General features: G+C 48.2%; 1 pseudogene; it reads left to right on the top strand.

Moving 5' to 3' along the window:
* Positions 1-11920: 11920 nt before the first annotated feature.
* On the top strand, positions 11921-19171 carry LOC114687875 (annotated as a pseudogene).
* The last annotated feature ends 7704 nt before the right edge of the window (positions 19172-26875 follow it).

A 26875-nucleotide genomic window follows, 5' to 3' on the forward strand; every position in this document is an offset into this window, starting at 1 on the left:
ATACAGTCAAGCCTTTGGTTCAGTTAATGTCTGCATGGTATATCATTTCTCATCCTGTTACTCTCAACCTTGATGCAGCATATAAAGAAGTGAATTTCTTCTATCATATAGTTAGGGTAATTGGAAATTCAATAAGCTAGTCTTTGTCTTTTCACTGTTGTGTTTAGGTCCTTGACAGTGAATTTTATTATCATTGCTGGTTTAAACCTGGCACTGTAGTTTTGTTTGGCGGTTTCCTCAGCTTTATCATCATCATCATCATCATCATCATCACCACCATCATCATCATCATTATACAGTGTTCTGCTTGCATGTATGCCTGCAGGCCAGAAGAGGGCACCAGATCTCATTACAGATGGTTGTGAGCCACCATGTGGTTGCTGGGAATTGAACTCAGGACCTCTGGAAGAGCAGCCAGTGCTCTTAACCTCTGAGCCATCTCTCTAGCCCCAAATAATTCCCTTTTTGTTGTTGTTTTGTTTTGTTTTTTTTCAAGACAGGGTTTCTCTGTGTGGTTTTGGTGCCTGTCCTGGATCTCGCTCTATAGATCAGGCTGGTCTCGAACTCACAGAGATCCACCTGCCTCTGCCTCTCAAGTACTGGGATTAAAGGCATGTGCCACCACTGTCCTTCCTCGACTTTTAATGTTGTCTCTTTCTTATCTTCTGGTTCTAGGCTTCCATTTGTGATAACATTGGACGGTCATCTTTCATTTTAAAAAGATTGGTGTATGTGTATGTGTGTGTGTGTGTGTGTGTGTGTGTGTGTGAGTGTAGGGGTACACAAACACTGGAAGAGGGCATCAGATCCCCTGAAGTGGGAGTTACCACCCAATGTGGGTGCTGGTAACTGGATTTGGATCCTCTGCAAGAGCAACACACGTTCTTACCCACGGAGCGGTCTCCCCAACCCTGGAGTTTTCATTAACTTAACAATGTTTTTAATATAATTCTTCATATAGTCACATCATTATGTACAATGAATTGTTCTCTCAACTTTATGACATTTCATTACTGCGAAAAGAAACTCTATCCCTTTGGTTCTCACACCCTGATCTGTGTTTTCTGTTCTAGGAAGCCACTAAATTAATTTCTCCTTCAGTAGAGCTGCTGCTCTGCATAGTTCATTTCAACGCAATGTTGCAGCGTGCTCTTTCCTGTGACGGGCTTCTTCAAAATCCATACATACATTGTGTGATATTCATATGTGTGTGGGTGTGTGGGGGGGGTGGGGGTGGTTCTGCACACCATTTGAATGCCCCACAGAGGCCAGAAGAGGGCATTGGATCCCCTGGAACTGGAGTTACATACAGTCATGAGCCACGGTGTAGGTGCTGGGGGTCCAGCCTGGCCTCTGGGAGCAGCCAGTTCTGGCGCACGGCTGAGCCTTCTCTCCAGCCGCCGTTCTCACTTTCTTCAGGACATCCTTATCACTATAAAGGTCTTAACTTTTTTTTTTTTTTTTTTGGTTTTTCGAGACAGGGTTTCTCTGTGTAGCTTTGCGCCTTTCCTGGCTCACTTGGTAGCCCAGGCTGGCCTCGAACTCACAGAGATTCTCCTGCCTCTGCCTCCCGAGTGCTGGGATTAAAGGCGTGCGCCACCACTGCCCGGCTTAAAAGTCTTAACTTTTAACAAAGTTTGGGTTGTTTTGTTGTTGTGCACTTGGTTTTATAGTTCAGAAACCATTGCCAAAACCAGAGTTACTTCTGCGCTTTCTTGGGAGGGTTTTATGGGTTTGGTTTTTCAATTCAGATCTTTGGCTATTTTTTAGTTTTCTTTTGTGATGGGATTTGACTATGTTGCCTTGGTTGGCTTTAAACTCCTGGGCTAAAGCAACCTCACTCACCTCTGCCTACAGCTGGGACTAAGAGGCAGATGCCCCTGTATCTGGCTTTGAGTTACTTATGTATATGAAATCAGGTGTGGGGGCAGGGGAATGTCAACATTCATTCTTTCATTGTTTTCTTTGTATGCCAGTAACTTGTTACAGCCATTCTTGTAGGGTAGTTATGTGAGCAACAAATTCCCTTAGTTTTCCTTCAGTCTGAGCAAACTTTTATCCACCCCACATTCCTAAGGCATACCTTCATTGGACACAGAATTCTGAATTGACAGTTCTTTCTTTCGGCACTTGAAAAATGTCGGGCCATTTCCTCTGGCCTCTGACTTCATATGAGAAATTCGTTATCCTTTGAATCATTTTCCTTTATAGACAAGATGTCATTTTTCTTTGGCCAATAAGAAAATTTTTTTTTCTTTGTGTGTTTTTCAAATGTTTTATTTTGATGTGACTTGATGGACTTTTATGGTTTCTGTTTTTGTTTGTTTGTTTTGTTTTGTTTTTATGAGCTTATCTGGAGTGAGATTCACTCAGCTCCTAAACTCAATAGGATTTTCTCTTTTGCCAAATTGGAGTTATTTTCAGCCATTTTTTTTTCTTTGAACAGTTTTCAGCCCATAAGTCCCCTGATGGGAGAGTTGCTCTTCTGTTGTAGTTGAAGCTCCTGAGGCTGTGTTTGTGGTTCCTCTACCTTGTTTGGGTCTTTTCTGTTGCTCTGTGTTCCACCTCACTAGTCATTTCCCCCTGTCTTCTCCATTGTGCTGCTGAGCCATGCGGTGAGCTTTTGATCCCCCCATTCTCCCACCCCCACCCCCCCTCCCCTCTCCCCACCCCCACCCCCTCACCCCCCACCCCGTCACTTCTAGTTCAGACACCCCTTCCTCCCGCCCCATTGCTCTCGCTTCTTCCACGTGCTTTCTGTTACCTGCTAAGCCCTTCGTTTACTTGTTCGTTTGTTAAGGATGTTCATAATTGCTTATTGAAGTGAATTTACGAGTGATGTTGTTAAATCATGTCAGGTCACTTCTGGGTAGGGGCTGTGTCGGGACTGGTCTTTGCCACTCTAATGCCATGTGACCAGCCTCCTCAAGCTCCTGTTGCCATGCCTTCCTCTCCATGATGGACTGTGTCCCTGGACCGTGAGGCAGTAACCCCCCTCCCCCTTAAGGTGCTTTTGGCAGGGAGTCTTACTTAGCACAGTAACAGGAGAAATACAGGGTTGTGTAGAGACCGAATCTTAGTTATGCTTGCTGTGTAACGTGAATCCCTCCCTCTGTACCAGTGGATATGGAGGTTTCCTTACTCAGCCTCCACGGACACCCCAGAGGAGGGCCTGTATCCCTTCTGGGTCCAAATCACAGTGGAGATAGCTATGTGGCTTTCTCTCGCCTCCCTGAATAAGGTTGGGAGTGTGGCCTGTTCTACCTAGGTGAGGGAGGGAGAAAAGCCTAGGCTCCCCATGTGACCTTTACAGACGGGTAAAATGGGGTCATGCCCCCCCCACACACTGATATTTCACCTGCCTTTTGTTTGTTTAAGCTGCCTGTCCCTCGGTCCCTTCACTAAACTTGTCTTGGAGATGTTGCTGTACTCACTGGTGTCTCAGGCTTGCGGACTTCAGCACCCAGTCTGCATGCACAAGGCAGAAACAACAGAACAGACCCCCCCCCCCCCAGCATTCACCAGCACATCGTTCCTTGTGTTCCCAGGCCCTCCTCACCTTTCGGTGCCTTCCCGTTTGTTTTATTAGAAGATCTGAGGGTCAGCAGGACGGGTAGGAAGGAGTGTACCCGTTCCGTCTTGCCTGGAGCCCTACCTCCCTGGCACTGAATGTTTATGAATATGGTATTGTTCCCAAGGTTGGGACCCAGCTGAGAGTGGCCCTTAGATGTTATGCAGAGCCTCCGTTAAGAACCCAGGGCACATCATATGTTTGTGCTTAGGGCCTTCACCTTTACCATCTTTTCTGTTTCTATGGCCAATGGAACAGGTTAACACGGCACAAACATACTATACCATAGTTCTGTGGGTTAGAAGTCTGACATGGACTAAAAGTACGGTGTTAGCCATCAGGTGTTTGGGGGCAGGACACCACCCCTTGGCTTTTCCTGCTTCTAGAGGTTGCCTGTGCCCTTATCTGTTCCTCTGTCTTCAGAGCTAGCAATGACCAGTAGGTCAGGCCTCACATTTTATCATCTGACCTGGTTTCCTCCTCCTCTTTGACGGCCTTTGTCCACTTGGAGGTTCTGTCTGGGGATTAGAATGGACTCCTTGGATCCCCACACACAGGCAGGGATCCTCATATCTCACGTATGTGTCTGGGTCTGGCTCCTTAGCTTTCAGAACACATCTGCCTCTCATCAGCCCTAGAGAAGGAGGATGTGCCCAGCTCCAGGGCTTAACAGGCTGTACAGCTGTACACCCTGCACCCGCCTCTTCAGTGGCTGGGCCAGCAGGGGCTCCGCTGTCACGGCTGAGACCTCTTCCCTGTTGTTACAAGCTCAGCCTGCTCTTCTAATGGCTACCAAAACCAGGCAAGGCAAAAGCATCAAGATGCCTTTATGGCTGTGGTCCTCAACCTTCCTAATGCTGCGATCCTATCATACAGTTCCTCATGTTGGGGTGACCCCCAACCTTAAAATTATTTCCATTGCTACTTCATAACTGTAATTTTGCTACTGTTATGAATTGCAGTGTAAACATCTGTGTTTTTTGATGGTCTTAGGAGACCCTTATGAGACCCCCCAGGTCGAGGACCACTGTTTTCATGTCTGGGGAGATGGCTTGTTGAGTTCAGACCTCTATGGTTTACATAAAAGCCAGGTGCCATAATGCAAGTCTACCCCGGCCTCAGCGCAGGAGAAAGGCAGACTCCAGGATCTCAATGGTCAGCCAACTCAGGTAAAACGGCAAAGCCCAGGTTCAATGATAGACCACATTCCGAAGAATAAGGTCAAGAGTGATGGAGGTGGCCAACTGATATGGGCTTCTGGCCTCCACTCCGACACACGCAGGTGACTCCGCACTCACGCATGCACGCAGGCACAAACGTATGCATGCACTCACTCACTCACTCACTCACTCACTCACTCACTCACACAACAGCCACAGCAGCACAGACAGTGTCTCCCAGCTGGGTCTCCCCAGCCTACTTAGACAGCCGGGGGTGTATGCGACAATGCCAGTAGACCTTCCCGCAGATGAAGGTCTGTGGTTTCACCAAGCACTGACTCTTTTGTACCTACAAGTCCCAACAGTCCTTTGGCTGGCCACCAGGTGGAGTACTCTTCATCTGGCCTGAGTGGAAAAGGCTGCCGGAAGTCCATCACAGATGCTTCAAATAGTCACAGCTGGGAGCCAGAGCAAGCACTCTGGTCATTGTGAGAGTCTCCAGGGTGTCTGCAGAGTGTTCCAAATGGTCCTCGAGCTGAGGAAGGGTTCCAAGGGCTATTTACCAGCAATTCTTTTGCTTAAGGCATCAGGACAGCAGGAGAGAGTCCCAACAGCTCTCATTTAGGAGGTCAAATTGCCTTTTTGCTTATTTACAAGAAAATACACATCGAAAGGTGTCCTTAAAATAACCTACTGTTCACACTAATGATGATGTTAACATGTTTGAGTGCTTTTAGGAATGCTTAATGCCCACCCTATACCCCAGGACGAGGGGGCCAGCAAGGCTCACTCAGACCTCAGCAGAAATAAAAGCAAACAGGATGCACGAAGCCCACTGTCTCAGCTGCAGAGGGGGAGAACCCAGAGGACCCAGAGGACCCTTGAGCCCAAGACAGTTCACCAGGCAAAGTTTGGGGACCGCCCGTACTCTGAGTCTCGGGCTGGGGTGGGCTGGTATGAGGGTCCTGCCGTGATACATCCTGACTCTCCTGTATCCCAGGGCCTGGAAAGTCTTGATGGCTAGTCTCTGGCATGATGTGTCCCTTCATGGGAGGGTGTCCAGGGGAGGTACCAAAGGCACTTCCTCAGTTTACCCTCCTGAATCTTTGTGTCTGCCTTAGGAGCCCCAGTGCTTTTATTTTATTTTTTAAATTTTTGAGATTATAATAAAACGACATCATTTCCCCTTTCTCTTTGCTCCCTCCAAGGCTTTACATGTATCCCCTTTGTTCTCTTAAATTTATGACCTCTTCTTCTTTGATTTGTTGTTACATGTGTGTCTTAGTTGGGGCTCTATTGCTGTGAAGAGACACCATGACCATGGCAACTCTTATAAAGAAAAACATTTAATTGGGGCTGGCTTACAGTTTCAGAGGTTTTGTCCACTATCATCATGGTGAGACATGGTGGCATGCAGGCAGACATGGTGCTGGAGAAGGAGCTGAGAGTTCTACATCTTGATCCGCAGGCAACAGGAAGTGGACAGTGTCATTGGGTGTATCCTGAGCATAGGAGACCTCAAAGCCCACCCCCACAGTGACACACTTCCTCCAACAAGGCCACACCTACTCCAACAAAGCCACACCTCCTAATAGTGCCACTCCCTATGGGGGCCATTTTCTTTCAAACCACCGCAGTGTGTGTGTGTGTGTAATCCTAAATATAACCTGCTCAGTCTTTATAATGTTACTTGTACGTGTGTTTTCAGGGTGACCACTTGGTATTGGATAACCAATTGGGGTGCTCTTCTCTGGAGAAGACCGTTTCCCCTGCTCAGCGTTCCTTAGTTGCCTGTAGCTCTTTGCGTGGGGCTGAGGCCTCATGAGCTTTCCCAAATCCATGTTAGCATATCTGTTGGTGTCAGCCTTGTTTAGGTCATGTTTAGGCAGCCATGTTGGTGAGACTTCATGGATGTAGCTGCTGATATTTCTAGGAGACCCAATCTCACAGCAAGGTCCCTGATCCTTTGGCTCTTACAATCTTTCTGCCCCGTCCCCCCACAATGATCCCTGAGCCTTAGGGGCAGTGGTTGTGTTAGAGATGTATCCGTTGGAACTGGGCTCCAAGGGTGCATTTTGATCGTTTGTGGTTTTCTGTAATGGCCTCTGTGTGTTGCAGAGAGACGTTTCCTCTCTCTCTCTCTCTCTCTCTCTCTCCTCTCTCTCTCTCTCTCTCTCTCTCTCTCTCTCTCTCTCTCTCTCTCTCTCTCTCTCTCCCCTACATGTATCTGTGGGTATAAGGACAAATATTTACCATGCTATGCTGGTCTAGTGGTAATGGTAGGTTCTCCTCCAAGATCCATGACTTTACTAGCCCTGGGTACTGAGCTAGGTTTTCAGTGCCAGGCTTGATTTCTTTCTTGCTGAGTGGGTCTTTGTTTGTTTGTTTGGTTTGGTTTTTTGAGACAGGGTCTCACTATGTAGCTCTGGCTGTCTTGGAACTATGTAGCCCATGCTGACCTCGAACTCACAGAGATCCACCTGATTCTGCCTCCCAAGTACTGGTATTAAAGGCGTGTACCACCACATTTGTCTTGTCCAACTAGAGAGCTGTCGGTTACCACTATTAGATCAGGATTGATCTAGACAGCATGAACATAAAAGAAGGTGTTGGGATTCTGCCGCCACTCCAGCTGCATGGCCACACATGTGCAATTCAGCAGCTAAGCAAGGGGTCTTACATCTTTTGTCATCAGTGTGCACTGGTGATTATGTGTGTACAGCGTGGTCACGCAATCTGCACATGCATGGCATAGCTCCATAAGCCCACCTGCGCGTGTTCACAGGAGTCCTTAAAACGCCGGACACAGACTCCTTCCCCTTCCTCTGTTCTGCTCTCTCCTCGCCCACTGTCTCTCTCTCTCTCTCTCTGCTCTCTGAACGTGCTTCTTCCCCAGGCCTGGTTCTTCTGTCCCCCCCTCCTCCTAATAAAGCTCTGATACTGGGTTTTGTTGTGCCTTATGACCTTTCCACATGGTAACCAGCGCCACTTATCAATTTTTAAAAACAACATTGGTGCCATGACCCAGTGTCAGAGATTTATTGGCCTGGGGGGGGGGTATGGACACAAAAGAACCAGGCCTGGGGAAGAAGCACATTCAGAGAGCAGAGAGGGATAGTGGGGGAGGAGAGAGCAGAGAGAGGGGAGGAGTCTCTGTCTGGCATTTTGATTCCCGTGAACATGTGCAGGTGAGCTTACGGAGCTATGCCAGGCATGCGAAGATTTCGTGACCACGCCACAAGCACCGATGACGTAAGACGCAAGACCCCTTGCTTAGCTGCTGAACTGCGCATGTGTGGCCATGCAGCTGGAGTGGCGGCAGAAACCTAACAGAAGGACCGACCTCTTTCAGAAGCAAAACTATTCTTTAATCAGAACAGTTGAGGGGCTGCAGCCTCTCTGAGGGAGTGGAGAATGTGCCCCCATGATACAGGGGGTGGTCTGATAAGACAGAAAAGGGAACTTTTGGGATGGAAGATCCCATCTGCAGGTCTTTGCCCAAAGTCTCAAAGTGGTACATACCTAGGGAGGTTGGTACATTCATGTTCATGCCCATCTTATCAGAAGCACCTGGATCCTAGGAGCCCACAGGTGTTATCAGTCAAGTCAACTCTCCTGGCCAGCGTTTCTCAGCCCACCTGAGGCTTTTACATCATTAAAGGTCGCTAACTGGTCAATCACCAAGGGGAAGCCCCAGTTTTAAGGGTACATGTGGTAGCTAGCTGTTTGAGTTGAAAGCACACAGCCCAGGTCAACTTCCACACTGTAGATGTTGAGAAAGGAGTGTTGTCTTGGGAGGGGAAAACTGGCTTCAACTCCACCTTCAGGTTCTTTGTGCCAAAAACTAAATTGACATAAAACACACTAACAAAAATTCCTGGCGTGTTATTCGATACCTAAGTATGAGCGTCCCAAAAAGGAGATTCAGAAGAGGATCCAGATGACCAACCCAGGCTTCCTGAGAACAGGATGGGATGTGGGATCCTGCAGAGGGTATTAGTTAACTGATTATGGGAAAGAGGAGGAAGTGGAAGGGATTGGGAAACAAAGATTGCTTTGTTATGTAGATTGGTCCTGGCCCTCTCCCGACATGCTTTCCTAAACTAGCTGTCCTTCATGCAAGGGGAAGTCTTTTGAGGAAAGAACAGCTTTTCAGAGCTCCTCCGTATCTGCAGTTCTCAGAATAACCCACTCAAAATACACCAGAGCACTGTATTTTAAGGTGGCACATTCTGGTCTCCTGTGGTTATATTTTGAGGCGGTGTGTCCCCAGCCTCAACAGCTCTGCTATTCTGCTTCCCCCAGCTGGGCCACTCAGAGTCACCAAGAATAGAATCTCTGTGGGAATCTGGGAGGTGCCCTGTGGGTCCTGGGGATTGGACCTTCCATTAACCCAGGATAATTTTCCCTAAACACTCGAAGACGGTCTCAGGCTGTTCAGGCTTTTCAGAGTGTGAGGCACAGGCTTGTTAGACATCTCACTCTCAGGGGCCCACCCCAGACCTAGGGCGTCAGAAAGCCTGGGGAACCCGAAGTTCTACTGTTAAAGTAGCACTGTGAGCTGTGAGGATGGAAATGGAACACTACTCAGCATTTCACTTTGCATTTCATGAAAGACAGGCCCAAAGGATGCTTCAGTCAATGGAAAGGGAAATCAAATGCCAGGCTGTAGCGGGAAGCCATTCCAGCTTTGATCTGGAAGTTCCAACCCCCATTGAGACTTTGGCAACTGTCACGCCTACGAGGCGGGGCCAGGGGAGGCGCCTGGAGACCCGAGGTCTGGATGGGCCAGCGCTCTCTCAGTTCCAGGACCCTGAACGGTGGAGGTGGACCGAGCAGAGTTCCAGAGAACACCGCTGGATTGTGATACACCTTCTCCAGACCCCGCAACCTACCTATCCCTTAATTTGTAAGTTACACCATTAAATAAATATCCTTTTAACTACGTGGAGTGGCCTTAATAATTTCACCAATACCATGCCTTTTTGCACCAGCAATATTGATTGAAATGGATTTCCAAATGGCCCCCTATAGCCAAAAGTTTTCTCCAGTCCTGCCAGGCCCCATGGTCCTTGCAGCTGCTTATAAAATAATCATTCAGAGGCTTAATATTAACTATCAAACTGTATGTCGTATGGCAGGCTTCTTGCTAGCTAGCTCTTATAACTTAACCCGTATCTATTAATCTGTAAGTTGCCATGTGGCTGTGGCATTGCCAGTACCCTGGCATCTTGCTGCTCCTTCGGCGGCAGCTGGTGTTTCTCTCCTCTCCTTTCTTCTCTCCATATATCTGCTTAGATTTCCCACCTGCCTCTCAGCTGCCTTGCCATAGGCCAATGCAGCTTTATTTATCAACCAATCAGAGCAACACATATTCACAGCATACAGAAAGACATCCCACAGCAGCCCCCAACTATCTTTTCCACATGGAGCAGAACCACCTCTCTAGCAAAGGTCATATCCAAAGCTAAGAGCTTTTTCTGTTGCTACCCTGAAACTAGATGACTCCTCAGGATAAATAACTCGGGGTTTCGCTCCTGAGGCTGGGTAGACAGACCAGGAAGGTTGAGGGAAGATGAGAAGAAAGAGCCCCTCACCCTGGATTCTGGTCGAAGACTCCCTACAGCTGAGATGCTCAAGGCCTTTCTTCTTTCCCGGCCACTCCCCGCAGCTCTCTGGAAATCCCACCAAGAGCCCTATTTACAGGGAATGGGGCAAGTACTCAACTCCTTGCCCACCCCTAGAGGCTTCTGGCTTAAATTATCAGATTATAATTCCGTCCATGGGCTCTCCAGAGCCACACTATAATAATACCATTTATCTAGATCAAAGGAAACAAACAAACCAAGTTTCTTAGCAACTTTTTGCAACGTAAACAGAATCACCAAAATGTCTTCTGTGGCTAATACTGAAAGTGTGACTCTCCCCTCTTTCTGTGTGTCTCTCTTTCTCCTAACCCTCATATTTAAAGTCTATATTAAACTATCTTTAATAAAATTTCCAACTCTGTTTCCAAACAGCGAGGTTATGAATCTACATCTAACCTGAGTTGAGGTTTCCTAAAAGATTAAGGGAACAGCCTCAGGATGCTGAGTGTAACAGCATGGAGCTGCATCATCTTAGCAATGATGATGAAATTCTCCACCCTGTTGTATTCCCATCCAGGGTTTTTTTTTTTAAAAAAACAAGTAAAGTTGTTAAACTGAGCATGTTCAGAAATGTGCCCACTTTCACAGGTGATGCTGAGGCTTGCCCGTGTGAATGTTTCCCCAATCTTAAAAGTGGGGGAGGAGAGGAAACCACCAGGCTTTTCCTGTTCTCAGAGTTGCTTGGAGGATTATCTCCAGTGTACTCAGGTGCTACAAGGAGACCCCACCCTCCTTTCCTCCCTCGATGATGTCTTACTTATGTGTATCAACTTTGCACCCTGCAGGTGAATAAGTATTCACCAAAGCAGAGGCTTCACTGAGTTACAGTTTTATTTAAGCACACACTTCTTCATTATATCTTCTGCACCATGCCTGTAATCTAGGCATTCAGGAATCTGAGGAAGAAGGATTACTATGACTTCCAGGCTAGCCTGGGCTGCATAGTAAGTTCCAGGACAACCTGGGCCAAAGTGGAAACTTGGCTCAAAATGCCACAGTGAATGACCCTAGGACTGTGTGTACATCAGCTGCACTAACTGGACTTAGTGAGTTAAAATAGGTAAATAAATAGTTACAAAAGGAAAACATGAAGTAACTGAATCCTGCTTTGGCATTTTTTAAGGGGCAATACTTCCTGTGCTTCTCTGGGCTCCTCACCTGGGAGGGATGTGCTTCAGCCCAGGGGTCACCAAGATAAATTAGTTTCTGCCCGCCCCATGCACAAGCCGTCACAGGAGCAGGACAGGTGCAATAGCCATAGGAATGACAGTCAGAGTATGGGCTGGGTGGTGCTGTAGGCGGGGCCGAGGAAGACCATGAGTGCAACACAACCCTGCAAACTCCATCGGCTAAGCAATCTGCCTTAAGACCTGCTGCACACAGGGCTCAAGAAGGAAGAGAAGATAGGCAGGAACAAACAAAAAGTCATCCAGGAGGTCCCCAGGTTCCATGAACTCATGAACTCTTAAAAGATGTTGGTGACAGATGGTTATCTAGTGATACTGATCCAGAAACTGGGTTTATTCAAGATGAAAGCCTCGATGCAAGATGAGGGAGTCAGACGTCTGTGAGCAGAGCGCCCTCTGGAGGAAATGCCCATGGATGTGCCCTGTCTGCTTTTAGACCACAGCCTCCTTAAAATGGGTTGCAATTCCATGTCCTGTAACTGAATGTGTGTTGTGGGGGTAAGGGGAGCAGGAAATTTGGCAACACTAAATGGTTTCTGAATAGGTAACAACCTAAAATTAATTCAAGGGACTGGAGAGATTTCTCAGTGGTTAATCGCACTGCATGCTCTTGTAAAGGAACTGGGTTCTATTTTCAGCACCCACATGGTGGCTCATAAGTCCCAGGGAATCCAACACCTCCTTCTGGCCCCGGTAGGCACCAGGCATACACACATGGTTCACAGACAGACATAGAGACAACACCCCCCCCACACACACACCCTAATTCTAAATCAAATGCATACTGAATCCGAGGTGTACCTGGCAGGGTTTGTCAGTGTTGGTTGTGGAACCTGACTGCTGCCTTGGTTCTGAGAACACAGCCCATGCGCTTTGCCCTGTAGCCATGGAGCACCAAAGACTGACGTCTGAAACCTCGACTAGAATTATATACTATTGTATGTTAAAGATCGAAATGCTTAGCCATAGAAAACAGAATCTTTTAACATTTTCCTACTTCCTCTTCCTTAGTGTATAAGTAATAAATTAGTGGATCTTTGGATTTATTGTTTTAGAATGTTTGGTGTTATTTATTTATTTTTCAAAACAGGGTCTCACTATGTAGCTCTGGCTGTTCTGGACCTCACTATGTAGACCAGGATGGCCTTGAACTCATAGAGATCTGCCTGACTCTGTCTCCTGGGTGTGAGGTTAAAGGTGTATGCCACTATGCCCAGCTGCAGGATGTTTGGTTTTAAAAAGTGCTGTTTGAGAAACAGAGCATTTGAGTTGCTGACTTGCATTTAATAAAAATGTTATTATTAATGGGACAGAGAGATGGTTCAGTGATTCAAAGCCCATATTGTTCATGCAGAGGACAGAGTTTGGTTCCTAGAACCCATGAAACTCCAGCTCCAGGGAATCTGACACGCTCTTTTGACATCTGTAGGCACCTGCACACACACACACACACACACACACACACACACACACACACACACACACAAATAAATAAATAAATAAAATAAGTATTTTAAAAAATCATTAGGGATGAGGGGGGTGACTCAGTGGTTAAGAGCACTTGCTACTCATGCAGAGGACCCAGGTTCAGTTCTGAACAGGTACATGGTGGATCAGAATCATTTGTAACTCCAGCCCCAGGTGATCCATGTCTGGTCTGGGTGCACAAGGCATGCACATGGTACACAGACAAACACATAAAGCACATTGAATTAAGAATAAGTGCTCTGCTGGGCAGTGGTGGTGCATGCCTTTAATCCCAGCATTCAGGAGGCAGGGGCAGGAGGATCTTTGTGAGTTCAAAGCCAGCCTGGTCTATGTAGCAAGCTCCTGGACAGTCAGAGCTACATAGAGAGACCCTGTTTAATAAACAAACAAACAAATAAATAAATAAATAAATAAATAAATAAATAAATAAATAAATAATGAATAGACAGACAGACAAATTAATTAATTAATTGAGAATAAGTGTTCTAATGTTTAAAAACATCCAGTAGAATTTAAATATTTTCCTGAGTGGAAAGGTGTCACAGTGGAAAAGTTTAAGTAGCCCTAGTCTAGAGCAACGACCGCCTTCCCAGGGAGATTCCCCCGAGACGAGTGTGAAGAGACTTGATTGGGCTAAGCTAGGCTTTAAGAACTGTGGTCCTGGGGAGAGAGACACACAGGCTTGCCTGTCTGCCCAGCCTGTGGGTCTCTCCAGGAAATCGAAGACCTCACTGGGGACACAGATCTTTCTCAAGAGGAGCCACTAGGGGGAGCCAGGATCCCATCGAATCCCTCTACAAGGCAGGCTTGGCTACCGCAGGCCGCCCAGGCGTGGCAGGCTAGTGGACCGCAGCAGAAGGTGGATTCATCCTAGGCCATGTCCTCCAAGGCCACCGTGTGGGCCGATTCAGGCGTGGGAGGGTGAGGATGATAGAGGAGCTGCCTGAGGTAGGGGTCCCACTCACAACATCCCCTCAGTCAGAACTTTCGAGCAGACACGCCCTGCTCCCATCCCCTGAGTCAGTCACGAGCTGGCTAAGTCCCGGCTAAGAGCCCCCAAAACAGCGATGCTCCATCCTGTTCTGGACTCGCTCAGCGGTCAGTCCAGTCCGCTTCCTCCCTCCACCCCGATGCTGGGTCTGGATTCCCAAAAGGGTACTGGACAGCCTGGCTCACTACAGCCTCAAGGGTCCCAAGGTGGAACTTCCTGCTCCCCAGTATACAACAAGGACCCCAGTGGGGTGTGTGCCAGAATCTTCAGCCCCACGTCTCTCTCCAGCTGCAGGCTGGCTGAGACCTGCTTGGGGGTTCTCCTGTTTACCCATCCTCCTCACCCACCACAATCTCAATCTGTCTGTCTGTCTGTCTCCCCCTCCCTCCCTCCCTCTCTCATTACCAGACCCCGGACAGGCAGCGCTGACTTCTCACAAACAACAGTAGGTGGGTTCACACACCTGAGTCTGAGGAAAGCTGGGGACCCACCCCCCCCAGCACGGTGGTGAACATGAAGCGCGCTGTCTTTACAAGGTTGTTGACCAGGTGACTGAAACCAAGCTCCCTCAGCAGTGAACAAGATTCTGACATGTGCCCCAGGCTAGCTCTAACGTCACCCGACACGGAGCCTGATGTTTCTTAACCGCTTCCGCATGCATGTTTGTGACTCCATCCTGCAGCTGTTTGAGCTCAGCCAGTGTAGCCGACAGCAGCACATGGTGATGTGACGAGTTGGGAGCACCCCTGATAGGGGCTGTCCTCCTATTTCTTCACCCTGTGGAGAAAAAAACATTGTAAAGAGACGGTAGCAAAGAGCGATGAGTCATGAATCGGTTACTGTGTAACAAGGGCCGGGAAAGGAAAACCTCACACTGGGGAGCTGCAGACTGAGGGTGGGCAGGTGAGGTGACCAGCGGGGCTTCCCTGAGGAAGAAGACTAGAAGAATGCTCTCAGTAGAGGAGGCACAGCTCCTGCGGACCCACACTGCTCCCCTGCCTCTCCTGTACTCAGGCCAAAGCATCTGCCAGCATTTATTTTCTTGGGCTGCTTTTCATCTCTCAGGACCCCGGCTAACAGGACTGGTGTTCCCAGCTCCATGCTTAGCCTGCGGCTGTAGCTGGCACAGGACTTTACCTCTCCTGTCCGTTTCCTGAAATTCTTCTGTCACTGGGAGCAGGAAGTAACTCCTGAGGTAACCCCCTTGGCCTCCATAGAGAAGGGGGTGCTACTCAGGGCAGACAGGCCCTAGAAAAGAACTCCAGGATGAGCGAAAGTGAAGTTAGTGAGTTTATTGATTGAACAGGACAAGATAGGCTTGAAGAGAGTCCAGGACAAGTTTGGAGTATTCTCATTTCTTTTTGGTTACTGTGATATAAAACCCGCGGCTGAAGGCAACTTGGGAGGAATGCGTTCATCTGAGGGAAGTCGAGGTAGGAACTCCAGGTGGGAACCATGGAGGAACACTATTTACTGGCTCACACTCCGGCTTGTTCAGGTAGCTTTCCTTTTTTAAATTTAAGTTTACTTTTATTTTATGTGGGTGGATGCTTTGCCTCCATGTGTGTCTGTGAGCTATCTGCCTGCAAGGCTAGAAAAGGCCAACAGGTCTCCCGAGACTGGAGTTACAGACAGTTGTGAGCCTGCATGTAGATGCTGGAAATTGAACTCTAGCTCTCCAGAAAAGCAGCCAGTGCCCTTAACCACTGCATTATCTTTTGCAGCCCAGAAAGTTTTCTTACACAGCCCAGAGATGGTACCATCTATAATGGGTTGGGCCTTCCCATGTCAATCATCAATCAAGACAATCTCTTACAGACTTGGTCACAGGCCAGTCTGATGGAGGCAATTCTTTAATTGAGTTTCCTTCTTCCCAGGTAACTCTAGTCTATGTCGAGTTGCCAATAAAAAAACTAGCAAGGACAAAGAAGACTCATCAAAGTGCCTCATCAGGAGCTATATATGTGATGCCGGAGCTTGAAGCTGCTTAATCCACGGGCAACTCTAGGCATCAAGGAAAGTATGTACTGGTAGACTTATTTTTCTTGGTCATAGAGTTCAGTCCTTGAAGGGTAGACCTTTCTCTTTTAGATTTCCTTTATCATCATCATCATCATCATCATCATCATCATCATATTGTGTGTATATGTGCATGCACATGATATGTGGTGGCCAAAATGCATGCCATGGCACATGTGTAGAGGTCAGAGGACAACTTTATGGAACTGGAGCTCTCCTTCTATCTTGATGCGACTTCTGGAGATCAGATTCAGGGTGACAGGCTTGTGCAGCCTGAGGCATCTTGCTGGTCCATGACAACTTTAAATTTTTTTTCATTGCATGTGTATTTGTGTGAACGGAGGTGCACATGTATGTGCTATGGAGCACATTGGAGGTCAGAGGACACCTTTCAAGAGAGGTTTTATCTTTCCACCATAGTTTCTGGGGACTGAATCTAGGTTGTCTGGCTTGTGCCAGCAAGGCCCCTTTCCTGTTGAACCATTTCACTGGCCCTCGAAAGGAAGACTTTTTAGGTGTGTTATGCAGATGGAGAAGGGAGCGTCAATGGGGAGAAAACATTCATCTAAAAGGTGGTGGGGAGAGGGTGCCGGGGGGGGGGGGGGGGGGGGACTGGAGCCACAGCTCATGAGCCATTTTAGTAATCCTGTTTGTGATGTTTCTTAGAGCAGTTCCACTACAAGTGCTCTGGTTAATTGTGCTGAAATTCCTGGGTGGTGGGAAGCTGAGAAGACAGAAATCAGAAGAGGGGGTGGAGCTGAAGAGTGGAGTTTCCATTCTCAGCTCCGTTTCCCAACGGGCCCTGTCTGTTCTTCCAGCTCCTGTTCCGGTGACATGGAGTAAACACCCGCTATCTTGTCAGACCCCGCGCAGCAAGGTGGGGAAGCCCCGAGGACTCAGAGAGCAGCAGGAATATCAGGAAAGAAGACTGTAAATAGTTCACCAGCTCTCTTGGTTTTCCTATGTGCGTGTTTATGATGTGTATGAGACAGAGTGTGTGTGTGTGTGTGTGTGTGTGTGTGTGTGTGTGTGTGTGTGCAGGTCAGATGACGACCTGTCTCAGTCTTCACTCTCCATCTCGTGTGAGACCCTTGTTCTTCTCCACTGCGCACACCAGGCTAGCTGGGTGGCAAGCCGGAGAGTTCTCCTGTGTCCGCTTGCCATCTTGACCTAGCGACACTGAGACTACAGAGGCGTGCGCTACTGTGTCCGGCTTTCCATGCGGGCTGGGCATCAGCGCCCTTGTACAAAGCCATCTCCCAGTCCTGACTTTGCCATTTTTGTTTCGTGGGATTTTCCTGCTTGGGCTCAAGGCACCAAGATTCAGTCATTTTTCTCGTCGCTGTGACAAGTGCCTGGCAGAAATGACTTCAGGGAGGGGAGGTTTTCAGGCTGTGCTGAGTGCTCCAGTGCAGTGATGGAGCTGTGGAGGCAGGAGCATGTGCCATGGTGACCGCCTGGAAAGGCATCTCTGGCCAGAACCAAAGGCCTGCCCTAGTCACTAACAGTTTCTTTTTGGTTACCGCACTAAAAAAACACTGTGGCTAAAGGCAACCTCAGAGGAAAGGGTTCATCTGAGGGAAGTTGGGGCAGGAACTCAAGGCAGGAACCCAGAGGTAGGAACCACAGTCCAGGCCTCTCTTCCTGAAGGCTCCTGTGGTATTTTGAATGAGAAATGTCCCCCATAGTTGGTCCTCAGTTAGAGGTGCTATTTGGAGAGGTTCAGGTGGTACAGTCCTCCTGGAGAAAGGGGTGGGTCTTGGGAATAAAAAGACTCGCCTACTACAAGTTTCCTCTCTGCTTCATGCTTATTGTAAAGGATGTGAGCTCTTAATTTTCAGCCTCCTGCTCCAGCTGCTGGCTGTGGTACGGTCCCTGCCTTTGTGGATTCCAGTGCTCTGGAACTGTAGGCCCAAATAAACTTTTCTTCCCATAAGTTGCTTTGGTCATAGTGTCTTATCACAGCAATGGAAAAAAATGACCAATCTGGTTCCACAGCTTCTCTGAACAGTGCCACCCACTGGGGACCAAATATACCATCTTCTTGGGAACATTTCAAACCATAATGCACCCCAAACTTGCATGTGTATGCAGGGCGAATGCCTTCTTTGAGACGGTAAACATGCCATCAGTCAGTCTCATAGAGACTGTCCATAATCCTCTGGGTAGTGAGTAGATGGCCAGGCCTGGCGACAGCCAAGAGGTAGCAAGTCCTGCGGCTGGAGAGATGACTCAGGGACCAACATCACTGGCTGCTCTCCCAGAGGACCTGAGTTTGGTTCCCAGCACCTCCATGGCTGTTCACAACTGTCCGTAACTCTAGTTCCAGGGGATCCAATGCTCTTTTCTGGCTTTCTTGGGCACTGCACGCATGTGGTACACAGACATGCATGTGATACACAAACATGCATGTGGTTCACAGACATGTGTGTGGTACACAGACATGCACGAAAGCAAAACACCCACACATAGAAAATAAAAATAAATGAAAATCTCAAAAAAAAAAGAGTTAATGAACACTAACTATAATAGGAACCTCGTTGAGGGAGAACAGCTCTCCAGGGCGTTAAGACCATGGCATGCTTTGCCCTCTGAGGAGACAGCTCTGCCTCAGTATCTGTGTGAGGGAGAGTGGAGACAGACTGACCCAGGCAGCCAAGATGTTGGAACAGCTCACAGCCCAGACACCTGTGTTTCCCAAAGCTAGATACACTTTCAGGTCCTTTGGCATCAGGAGAAATGGACAGATTGTTGTTTGCCACACAGTCCACGGAGCCAAGGCAGACGAAATCTGGAGAAAGGCCTGAAGGTGCGGGAGCGTAGGTGGGGGAGTATGAGCTACGGTAAAATGACTTCTCGGATATTGGAAACTGGTTTTGGGACTCAAGAACACATTGATCTGGCCATCAAACTGTGACCCCCAAAATTGGAACCTACAGCCTGGACTTCTGTGAGGTATTGGGTAGGCAAGGTTTCAGCATCACAGACAAGAAGCACAGCACAAGCTTCCCTGGGGCCAAATGCAGGATCAGCAAAGAGGAGGCCATGCACTGAAGTATGCTGGGATTGTCCTGCCTGGCAAATACATTTTATCCAAAAGGCCATAATAACGTTTTCTCAGCAATGAAAAAAAATGGTAGTTAACAGAATCCTTCCCTTTAAAACTGAACATTTTAAAGTGTTTGGTAACTTTTTCCAGCAGGTGGCGTGAGTGCACCGGGAAACAGCCTCTGAGAAGCGCAGCAGCCATTAGGTCTTTAGAAGTGACTTTCTTTTACTGTGGCTCCATATTGTCTCTTCTAGACCCTTTGGGATTATTCAGGGAGCTTGGAGAGGTGTGGAAATGTGGAATGCTAGGAAACAGCAAATGTCTGTGTAGGTAGGACTGCTCCTTCTTCATGGATAGCTGTTGTAGGCAAAAATAATGACACCATTCAGGAGAATTTCTAATGTAAGTGATGAGAAAGGGGCACACACCGTTAATCCTAGCCCTTGGAGGCTGAGGAAGGTAGATCTCTGGATCTACATGAGTTTGAGGCCAGCCTGGTCTACATAGTGAGTTCCAGGCCAGGCAGGGCTGCACAGGGAAAAATTCTCAAACAAAACAAACAAACAGCAATAAAAACAAGCAGAAGGAGGAAGAGGACCAACCAGAGGAGGGCAGGGAGCACAGGGGTGACAGAGGAGGGCGGGGAGCACGGGGATGACAGAGGAGGGCGGGAGAGGAGGGCGGGGAGCACGGGGTGACAGAGGAGGGAGGGAGCACGGGGGTGACAGAGGAGGGCGGGGAGCACGGGGGTGACAGAGGAGGGCGGGGAGCACGGGGGTGACAGAGGAGGGTGGGGAGCACGGGGGTGACAGAGGAGGGCGGGGAGCACGGGGGTGACAGAGGAGGGCGGGGAGCACGGGGTGACAGAGGAGGGCGGGGAGCACGGGGGTGATGGAGGAGGGCGGGAGAGGAGGGCGGGGAGCACAGGGGTGACAGAGGAGGGCAGGGAGCACAAGGGTGACAGAGGAGGGCGGGGGTGACAGAGGAGGGCGGGGAGCACAGAGGAGGGCGGGGAGCACGGGGGTGACAGGAGGGCGGGGAGCATGGGGGTGACAGAGGAGGGAGGGGAGCACAGGGGTGACGGAGGGAGGGGAGCACAGGGGGTGACAGAGGAGGGCGGGGAGCACAGAGGAGGGCGGGGAGCACAGGGGTGACAGAGGAGGGTGGGGAGCACGGGGGTGACAGAGGAGGGAGGGGAGCACAGGGGGTGACAGAGGAGGGCGGGGAGCACAGAGGAGGGCGGGGAGCACGGGGTGACAGAGGAGGGCGGGGAGCACGGGGTGACAGAGGAGGGCGGGGAGCATGGGGGTGACAGAGGAGGGCGGGGAGCATGGGGGTGACAGAGGAGGGCGGTGATGGAAATGAATGAGAGATGCCGTGATGAAGCCCATTAGGTATGCTAACTAAGGGTTCTAGAGGAACAGAGCTTATAGAATGAACCTCTCCCCATGCCATGTTTTGTATGTTGTGAATGTGTTGGTTTGATTGATAAATAAAATGCCGATTGGCCAGTAGCCAGGCAAAAAGCATACGCGGGACAAACAAAAAAGAAAATTCTGGGAACAGGAAGGCTGAGTCAGGAGTGGCCAGCCAGACACAGAAGAAACAAAATGTAAAAGTGCCGGTAAGCCACAAGCCATGTGGCAACTTATAGACTAATAAAAATGGGTTAATTTAAGATATAAAAGCAGGTAACAAAAAGCCTGCCACGGCCATACAGTTTATAAGTAATATAAGTCTCTGTGTGTTTACTTGGGTCCAAGTGGCCGGCCACAGGGCCACAGGAGCTAAACAAAACCAAAAAAATTTTAGCTACAATATGTGTGTGTGTGTGTGTGTGTGTGTGTGTGTGTGTGTGTGTGTGTGTTTAGATAGATAGATGATAGATAGATAGATAGATAGATAGATAGATAGATAGATAGATAGATAGATAGATAGGTGGGGAGAAGATTTATTAGAGTAGTTTATAGGCTGTGGTCCAGCTAATCCAACAGTGGCTGCCTATGCTCTAAAAGTCCAAGAATCCTGTAGCTGTTCAGTCAGTGAGGTTGGATATCTCAGCTGGTCTTCAGTATATGCAGGAATCAGAATCCCAGTGAAGTAGGCTCTAATGCCAGGGATGGACTTTTCAGCAATTGTGAGAGCAACAGACAGACAGACAGCTTCCCTCTCCCATGTCCTTTGTATAGGCTGCCAGCAGACGGTGTGGTCCAGATTGAAAGTAGAGCTTCTCACCTCCTAAGATATGGATTAAACATTTCTCTTCCCACCTGAAAGTTCTGGATTAGAACTGGGTCTTCCCATTTCAAATGATTTAATTAAGAAAAAAATCCCTCACAGGTCTGCCCAGTCATTTGGGTTTTAGTTAATTCCAGATGTAGTCAAGTTGACAACCAAGAATAGCCACCATGCTAACTTAAAATGTTAATGAAAATAAAAGGCCATTAAAAAGTCAGGAACAAACACTGCAATCCTAGAGCATTAACAGCTGTACCAGGAGAAAATGTTAGCATATATTAGAGGCTGCAGAGATGGCTCAGTAGTTAAGATCGATGGCTGCTCTTGCAGAGGACCCAGGTTTGATTCCCAGCACCCCTATGGCAATACTCAACTGATAAAGTTTCTGTACTCCATGATAGGTTTCTCCACTGATACAGCAAGCCAGATCAAGCCAAATTAAAAAGACCAGGTTTAATGAACCAAGGACTCTCGGGTGACCTTTCCAGCGCCCCCAGAGGTGAGGCAGGGGAGGGGAGGAGGAGAAATCGCAAGGCAGGGCTAGGGACCCAGGCTTAAACACCCTGTAGGCATGGTCTTGAGCTCTGGGGAAGGAGCCTGGACTTTTGTCAGTCTGTCTGAGAGGGGCGGGGTTTGGAATGGGGAGGTCTGGGACGGAGGTGGGAGTGGGACAGAGGTGGAGCTCCCAACTGAACAACAGCCATCGCTAATTCCAGTCCCAAGGGACCTAATGCCCTCTTTTGGCCTCCTTGGGTACAGACATGCATGCAGGCAAAACACCTATATACATGATTAAAACCGAGGGCCCAGAGATGGACACCCACATGCCCACTCTGAGCAGTTTGCTCTTGCGGTGCCGGGTGGTCTGGCTGGCTAATGTATGGTGGGAGGTTCTAGTCCTATGGGAATAGATGCCTCTGAAGAGCTGAAGGCCGTGGAGAACAGACTGATTTGGGAGGCCTGCTTGTCACCTGGCAACATGCTGTCATCAGGTCCTAGGCTGCTGCCAAGGACCATGTCTGGGTGTGACCTACCACATGGGTAGTTGTGTAGATGTCTTTGGCCCCTGTTACCACCAAGAGTTGTGAGGAGTCCTGGTGTCAGGGCTGCCAGGTGTGGCCAAGTAGGGGCCCAAGGGCTACACCACAGCAGGGATTCTCCCTTTCTTAATGGCCTGGGCTGTAGCCCAGGGCCATGGCGTTGGCTGGGCTTGATTTGCAGCCAGGGGCCATGTGTGGGTCTATGGCTGTACCAGAGCCTTTGTTGACATCCATGGTACCTGTCACCATCAGGATCTTATGGATGCTGGGATCTGGACCTCCACATTGGGCCATGTTGTGGCCTAAGGGCCACCCTGCAGCTGGGGTGATGTCGACTTGAGTGGCCTGCTCTGCCACCGATGGCCATGGTGACATCTGGGCCTGAGTTGCTGCTGAGGGCCATTTCTGGGTTCAAGGTCTTGCTGCAGCTGGGGTCTGTGATGATGTCCATGGCTCATGTTGTCACAGGGATCATAGGAACCATGCATGTTGAAATCTGAGGGCCATGCTAAGCCAGCCTCACCCCTCACTGTCCCTGGGATGGCTGATCCTGACCTTTGTTGGCCATTGCAGCAGGAGAGCTGGCCTCATCCTCCATGGGAGAGCTGGCTCCCACACTCAGGAGAGATGTCCCCACCCCATACAAAGGGCACGGAAGAGCTGGCCCCTATGAAATGGGCCTAGGAGAACAGGCTCCACCCCTCACCTGAGGGGCATGATTCCAGTGGCCCAGACTGACCAACTCAGCTACCAGCCCATATCCTGAGCCTTCAATTGGCCCACCCTAACATCTACCACATCTATGACTTGCTGGAGTTCGTGAAGGGTCTGGTCCTGGGGAATGATAACCTCAGGATCTCCATGACTTGGGGCAACAGCAGGATATCAGAGAGGATTTTTGGTGAAGTTCCAGTGATGATGGTGTGCCAGAGGCCTAGAACCCAATGATTCATTATAATGAACATTTTGTGTGTAAGGCTGATTGGACAAAGGAGTACATTGTGTGACACACCAAAGCTCCCAAAGCCACTAGGAAATAAAGAGGTGTTGGAAAGATGAAGGAATGGGGTAGGGTTTGTGTGTGTGTGTGTGTTTGTGTGTGTGTGTTGTTTTTAATTAATTTTGGGGGGAGATGCTGCAGGGATGAGGGAAAGATATGAAGGGACTGAGAGCTGAATAAAAATAAAGAATAAATAAATTATTTATTATCAATAAAGAATAAACACACACAAACACAAACAAACAAACAAACAAACAAACAAACAAACAAAAAACCCTATATATGTAGCTGGAGCTTTATCTGGCCCTGCCTGGCCCGGTGGTTGGGACAATCTCTCCCACCCATGTTCTGCAGCCGCTTGGTCCCAAGTAAACACACAGAGGCTTATATTAATTAAAAACTGTATGGCCTGTGAGGCTTCTTGCTAGGTAGCTCTTGTAACTTAACCCATTTCTATTAATCTATATGTTGCCATGTGGCCGTGGCATTATCGGTCTGCTGGCACCTTGTTGCTCCTTGAGCAGCAGGGTGGTGGCTCCCATCCCACTTTTCTCTTTCCTGTATCTCTGCTTGGGTTTCCCACCTGCCTCTGAGCTGCCTTGCCATAGAACAAAGTATCTTATTTATTAGCCAACCAGAGCAACACATATTCACAGCACAGAGAAAGACATCCCACAGCATACATACATAAAATAAATGATTTCTTTTAAAAGGTGTATAAGAGGTCTGGAGAAATGGCTCAGTTGGCAAAGTGCCCTCCCCATAAGCATGAGGACCCCAAGTTCAGATCCCCAAACCTACATAAAAAAGCCAGGCATGGCAGCATGAACCTATAACCACAGGGCTGGGGTGAGGAGACAGGCAGATCCTGCAGCTCATTGGCCAGCCAGCCTAACCAGATTGATAAACTTCAGGTTCGATAAGAGGTCTTGTCTCAGTAAAAAAAAAATGAATAGTGATTGAGGAAGACAGTTGGCATTGCCCTCTGGCCTCTACACAGATGTGTGCACCCACATACATACATGTACACACCCACACTAACAATCACATTAGAAGTTGAGTGTGCTGAGCGGCTAATAGCTATAACCGCAGAACTTGGGAGGCAGAGGCTAGAGGACCACACGTTTGAAGCAGGCTGGGACTACATAACAGAATACTGCCTTAGAGATTTCGAAGGGGTTCTGGGAAGGTGGCTCCGGAGGGGAAATGCTTGCGGCACAGGCATGAGGACCTGGGTTCGATCCCCAGCACCCAGGTAGAAATTGCCATGGTGGTAGAAGTTGGCAACTTGGGGAGGTGGAGACAAGCAGACCCCATGGGCTCAGTGGCCAGCGCAGCCAAATCAGGCATTTCCAGGTTCAGCGAAAGACACTGTCTAAAAAAATAAGGTGGAGGGTGGTTGAGGAAGAGCTGGCGTCAACTTCCTGCCTCATTGTAGCTAGAGTTTTCCTGCCTTGCCCACAGTCAGGACAAATCTTTGTCACCCGCCAGTCCCACAGCCGCTCAGACCCAACCAAGTAAACACAGAGACTTATATTGCATACAAACTGTATGGCCGTGGCAGGCTTCTTGCTAACTGTTCTTATATCTTAAATTAACCCATTTTTATAAATCTATACCTTGCCACGTGGCTGGTGGCTTACCAGCATCTTCACATGCTGCTTGTCCTGGCGGTGGCTGCAGAGTCTCCTCAGCCTTCCGCTTCCCAGAATTCTCCTCTCTCCTTGTCCCACCTACTTCCTGCCTGGCCACTGGCCAATCAGTGTTTTATTTATTGACCAATCGGCAATTTGACACACAGACCATCCCACAGCACCTCATACATACACAAACACACACAAAGTTAGAGATTTTTAAAAAGAGCAGAGCTGTTACTCCAATGAAATTAAAAACAGAAAAATGTTTAAAGTTAGTAGAAACACCAGATTAATAAAAATTGATGTACCTCTGGGTAGACTGATACATATTTTAAAGGGACAAATTGCCAAATGAGGGACCAAAAAAAGGAATTCAACAACAGACCACACAGACGGTAAGACAGTAATAAAATCCCCATGTAAATAAATGTGACTAGATCCTCAAAAGCTACAAACCAGCAAAGCTCACCTCTAATAAAGTCATGGCTCAGATAGTCCTATGATTATTTTAAGCATTGGATTTGTGATCTAAACCCACATTTTAGAAATCCTCAAACCCTGATACATTCACCGTGTTGCAGTCTAACAAGGTTATTGTGGGATAGCTCATACACTATGCTACTCACAGCTCTCCAGTGAACATGCTTCATAGTTTTTCATGTATTTAGAGTTGTACGACTGTCTTTATGATGAATTTTAGAATGTTTCATTATTCCCAAAAAGATACTTGGTATCCAGTATTGGTACTTTCCCATTTCTCTTCAAATTCCATCCTATGTGGCCAACACATTCTTTATCTTTGGACTTGATTATTTAAGGCATTTCACATGGGTTAGGGTTTCTATTGCTGTGAAGAGACACCATGACCATGGCAACTCGTATAAAGGAAAACACTTAGCTGAACTGGTGGTTTACAGTTTCAGAGTAGTACATTTTCATCATGGTGGGGAGCGTGGTGATGTGCAGGCAGACATGGTGCTGGAGAAGTAGCTGAGTGTCCTACATCTTGCAGGCAACAGGAAGTGGTCTGAGACACTGGGCAACATCTTGAGCATATATGAGACCTCAAAGCCCACCTCCACAGTGACACACTTCCTCCAACAAGACCACACCCACTCCAACAAGAGCCACACTTCCTAATAGTGCGACTCCCTGTGAGCTTATGGGGGCCGTTTTCTTTCAAACAACCACAACATGAATGGAATCACAATGTGTGTGGAGTTTGTATCCTTTCTTCACTAATCATGGCATGTGCAATGTTCCTCTGTGTTGTCGTGTGTGTCAGGATGTGCTTTATCTCCTTCTACTGTCAAACAGCATTCTGTTGTACATCCACATCATATGTTGAAGTTCTGGTAATATCTTTAATATTAAAATATTACCAAGTTAATATTCTGTGATTCTAGAAAAGGGAAAACAATAAGAATAGACAACAGCTTGGGACTGGGGAGTTAAAGAGGCCTATGGGGGGGGTGCACGTTGCAGAGATGGCTCAGTGGTTAGGAACACTGGCTGCTTGTACAGAGAACCTGAGTTCAATTCCCAGCATCCATATGGTGGCATACAACCAACCACCTATAACTCCAAGTCCAAGAGATTGAATGGCCTCTTCTGACCTCCGAAGGCATCAGGTACACATGCAGTGCACATACGTGCAAGCAGGCGAAACACTCATACATATAAAATAAAATAAACAAGTCTTTGAGAGAAAAAAAAGAAAGAAGAAAGTCTACAAAGAGACTTGACTGGGAGAGTCAAGCCAGGACAAACTTCTGAGATTCCCTGCAGCTGAGTGAACTGTCTGCAAAGCTAAGGTGAAGCCTATGCAGTGGAGACCACAGGATGTT

Source organism: Peromyscus leucopus, chromosome 19 (genome assembly GCF_004664715.2).
Source record: "Peromyscus leucopus breed LL Stock chromosome 19, UCI_PerLeu_2.1, whole genome shotgun sequence".
Taxonomy (NCBI): domain Eukaryota; kingdom Metazoa; phylum Chordata; class Mammalia; order Rodentia; family Cricetidae; genus Peromyscus; species Peromyscus leucopus.